Source organism: Amblyomma maculatum, chromosome 5 (genome assembly GCF_055883805.1).
Source record: "Amblyomma maculatum isolate TAMU_Amacu chromosome 5, ASM5588380v1, whole genome shotgun sequence".
Lineage (NCBI taxonomy): Eukaryota > Metazoa > Arthropoda > Arachnida > Ixodida > Ixodidae > Amblyomma > Amblyomma maculatum.
In genome coordinates, this window is record NC_139348.1 from 162,966,074 (window position 1) to 162,970,840 (window position 4,767).

The window sequence follows — 4,767 nt, forward strand, 5'->3', positions numbered from 1 at the left end:
GAGAGAGAAGCACTCTCTCCCTCGAAACCGGCCGTGGTCGAGAATAGGGCCCCAGGAGGCACTGGCTGCAGAGAAGCCTTGAAGAAGCCGCTTTGCCCTGCGTGATGTGCTCGCGTCTGCACGTTGACTGACGCGATGGAGAAAAATAGTACGGATGGTTGCTGCAATCGATAAATTGCTGTCCAGATCATCTGGTTACGAAGACATGGTATGACAATCGACCTCACACAACGTAAGCACGGCGAATGCCTGAAAGTCGACCAGTTTTTTCTTGGGGCCGATCATCTGGCGCCTCAACGATATCGAGCGGCTGTTTACGATTCCCTGCTTAACATAGCAGTGTGCAGAGCCTAGCTTTGACACGTCAAGCTTGTAACGTACGACATGTGCCTTTGAGACGTGAACTGTGTGATTTATAAGCAGTTCCTAAAGCATTTCTGTGTGAGCAGGAACGTCTGCTACAATGTGATCGGCACGGCTATGAGAAGTTGTGCTTTTGAGCTCAGCGGGGCCCTTACCCACAGAAGACGGCTGAAGAACACGTCCTTTCATTTCTTGTTTTTGAGTAATTACGATTGTGTGCGTAATGACTGGATTTAACTCACCTATGGTATGCGGAAAAAAAAAAGTAGCGAACAAGCCGTCGCCGTAATATTTGGCATAGCAGAAGTACACTATGTCATAATCGACCGTGTAGCCGCTTCCATGACTTCATTGAGTTCTCTAAGGCATTGCCGAATGATGCCTCCTACCGTTGATATTGTTTTCTACAACGGTGTGTGTGGGGGCACGGAGTTTGGCGAGATTGCAGCAATCAAATTCGCGCTCCACAAGAAAGGTGTCGCTGCATGCATGCACCCGCGGGATGCATTTTGTCCTCGATGTTGATTTTTCTCAGGGTGCCACCGCGCCGGTTTTGGGGCGCACCCAGTGCGCGGTGATCGAGGATGCCGTTAGTCTTCGCTACTTTCAAATTGCGCGCCAATCCCTTCATATGCCCTTTTTGTGGCTCGACTTCAGGTTGCGTGACGCCACATACTTCACGTCACCTTAATTGACTAATTTAATTAACTGTTTTAGTATTTGATACATTCAAATGTGGCGCCAAGCCATTCGCTAATGCGAGCATTTTCGCCTTTACTGTTTCATTTTGGCTCTAACTAACTATCAACTTATTGGCCTAATTATATTTTGCGGCAATATTACGTCACCCTCTATCGATTGACACCACTCATTAACCTCTATCCCTTCTCAATTACTCGCAACTGCTGCGGAGACGATTTTGCGGACGCGGTCTGCGGGCAGAAATCTGTGAACATAGCGAAGTAACGTTTGTGCGCCACTTGAGCCTGAGCAGCATTGCACCGGTTGGTGTGAGCGGTCTCGCTCGCCTGAGCACCGACGTGTGTGTGCTTGTTTGCGACGATTTACCAGCAAGGTGTTTCAGCGGTGCACGAACAGGACCTCCGTGAAGTGTACTGAGGGCAGAACTTCGGGAACTAGGACTTGTCGCGAAAGTGTCGCACGCTGTGCAGTGACTGGGCACAAGATATGTGCATGTGAACAATGTGTGACAAGAACCGTGACCTGCTATGAATATTCTGCATGTCACGAAGTGTCTGCGAACAGAAACTGTGCACGTAGATTGTGTTCTAGCAGACAGAAAGTCGCGGCCTACAGTATGTGTTCGGCTTAGCTTGGAAAAAATCCCAGCAATCCCCTTATGGTGGGGCGTGTAAGGCCGCGGTGGTCCGTTTTCTAATATTTCGGTGCGCACGCCGGAGGAAAGGACTCAGATGGAAAGATCTAGCCGCTTCTCGACCGAGGCTCGGCCGATTGCGCAATCCCGGCCACCGCGCTACGCCTCCTCGTCCTCGTCGACCATAAAGTTAATACAAAGACTTTGTATTAATACAAAGTATTTGTATTAACTCTATGTCGTCGACATGGTCGAGAGGGCACGCTGACTCGTGCGGACCTCCTCACTTCGCGTCCTTGAGGAGGCCAAGCGTGCAGCCCATGCCTTTGAGAGATTTCTGGACTTCTCAGAGGGGGGATGTCAGCACCGGGCTGTTTCCGCCCCTTGTCCACTTCTGGAGATTCGGCGGCGGTTATTTGAGAGCGCGCGGCTATCGGCGGTTCTGGTCGTCGACGAAGGATTACTGTACTACAGAAAAATTATTTTACTATGCATGCTGGCGAAGGGAAATTCGTCGCTGCCGTTGGCGACAGCTTGTGGGAGAATGTATCGGACTATGCTTTCAAGTCGGAAGCCGCTCCTCACATGGTGTTATAAAGACATTTGTAAACGCAGCTTCGTTATGCCGATTGCCCAAGGGGCAACGGTTGCAGGCTGTGTAACAAGCGTGAACTGCTATTCGCTAAACGCCGCTTATGTTGATGTGGTCATTATCATCTTTGCGCGCAGAATCAAACGGAATGAGTGCAGCGCTGTCGAACGCAGGTACTATCATGAGCAATATGAGCAAGAACACACGAGCGCGTGGCAGATAGCCTCGAAACCCACTTGGGGCGATACGGTGCGGCCGCTGTGGGAAACAAAGTGGAAAGGGAACAGTTAACGAAACTGCAGCGCCCTTTCCCTTTTGTTTCCCACAGCGGCCGCACCGTATCGCCCAGAGTGGGTTTCGAGGCTATCTGCCTTGCGCTCGTGTGTTCTTGCTCATATTGCTCATGATAGTACGTTGTTAGTGATCTAGGTGTGCCCATGTTTAGACGAAGCCAGTATACTGTCCCATTATTGCCTAAATGTACACGCAGCTCGCCATTGTGAAATGCTTAAAAAATGGCAGGCAGTGAGCTACGACCGTATCGCGAAACTGCGAAGACAATATAGTGTATCCCTTCGCCCCGCCCCGTGGTCCGGCTTGTCGGCTGCTATTTTGGCCCGCCGTGTGCATGCTGTCGCGGGCCGGATCGTGCGCGCGCAGTCGGCATCACGTGACCGGTCCGCGGCCCGCCGTCTGGAACATCTTTATGGGCATTCGTTGCCGGCTCTATCAGGGGTTTAACCTGGTTAAACTGGTACTCTATGAAAATACGTTTGATTTACCTACGCGAACTGTGGCGTCACAATGTGGAGGACCGACACAAGCAAGAACGTTGCTCGGTTCTGGTGATTTTGTACTAAAGGCCTGCCAAGAGTTAGCAGCTTATCTCACGGCCACTGGAAATGCAAAGCCACACCACTCTGAAGATGCGCGTACTGGATGTGCATCACTGTTTTTGTATTTCTGCATTTTTTGAGCGGAAGCTCTACTTCTCCCATGCCAAACCTGGAGTTATGCTCTTCCGAGAAATGACCTCAGGTGCGGCGCGAGGAGCCGGCGCCTCTCGCTTGTACTTCGCACACCTGCCAAACTTTATTCATACAATACCATGAGGCCTTCAGATTTTCATGCCTACCCTTTTCCTCTACTGCTGCTCATCTGACTCGCCTCCTGGGACCTCCCCCTTCAAAATGCCCTTGAAACCTCTGTGCATCTAATCCAGCTGTAGTGCCCTTAAGATTCGCAGACAGCCATGGAGGAGTGGTTAAACCATTGCAAACCGTGTCTGACCATGCTTAACTGAGCTTCCGCTGTGATGGTGTTGACTTCTGGTTGATGTTATTAGTAAATGCATCCCTTCGCAATTCTACAAAGCTTACAGTCAGACGCTTTACACAATTTTGCAGCGAAAGCTACACTACGCTCTCCGTGCAATTCTCGGCGCCTGAAAAAGAGCGGCTGTGTGCATGTGTCACTGCCATGACAACCATTGGGCCGTTCCACAGGCGTTCCGCTGCTGCGCTCGATACAGAGAGGAGGATTGTAGCGGCATCCCAGCAGATGCGCGCGCCAGCATGGAGGAGAGAGGTAGTTGTCGCACTGCGCATGTGCGAGCCGCAGCGGACAGCTGACAGAGTGGAGGGGGAAAGCGTCTTCCGGCATCGCATACGCAGGGCATGGATGAAAGTGAATTCTGCGTAGAACGCCGGTGAACTCTGGTGTGTTCAACAGAATGCTGGTTGAAAACCACCGCGGCGCAAAGAAGACGCCATTTGTTTTCAAGTCATGAACCAACTCGCCCCACAGGCCGTCATTCTAAACGTTGATTGTGTTTGACACAATGCTCGGTCGCCCGTAGCAAAAGCTTTCACTCCACATTCGGTTCAGCAACAATGAAGCCTCCCCCCCTCCCTCCTCTCTAACAGTCAGCGTAAGCTGGCCGCTGCTTTGTGCTGACACTTCCTATGCTGCTCTAGCATGGCCCTCTTAGCGTGAACTCTGTTGGAGACATAGTTCCTGAAGTTGCAGGTACATTATTGCCAGGGCCACTTGCTACTGAAGGCCTTTGTCGGCCACCACACCTCAGTTCTCTTACGCTGCCACATTATTTTTAGCACTGGGGCTCAGCAGTGGCTGTACCATTATGCGCACTGGATTTTGGTTTATTTGGTTACAGGCTATTTTATTTACTAAAGTAAAAGGCTAAAAAAAAACTCCAAGTATCCCCGCAAACTGCACGACCCTCTCCATGTGTCTGCTTCTGCCTGCATCCTGTTGCACTTGAAGACGTGTGAAGAATTAACGGGTTACTTCGGTGTCACCACTGATATTTAAAACAGAACTGACATTGGAACATTATTATCATTTGTGATGTGCTAATATGACTATACCGTATTTACATGAATGTAACGCGAGGGGCGACTTTGCATATTGCCCCCCCCCGTCCTAATGGGAAGAAATGAAACCACAAATGTAA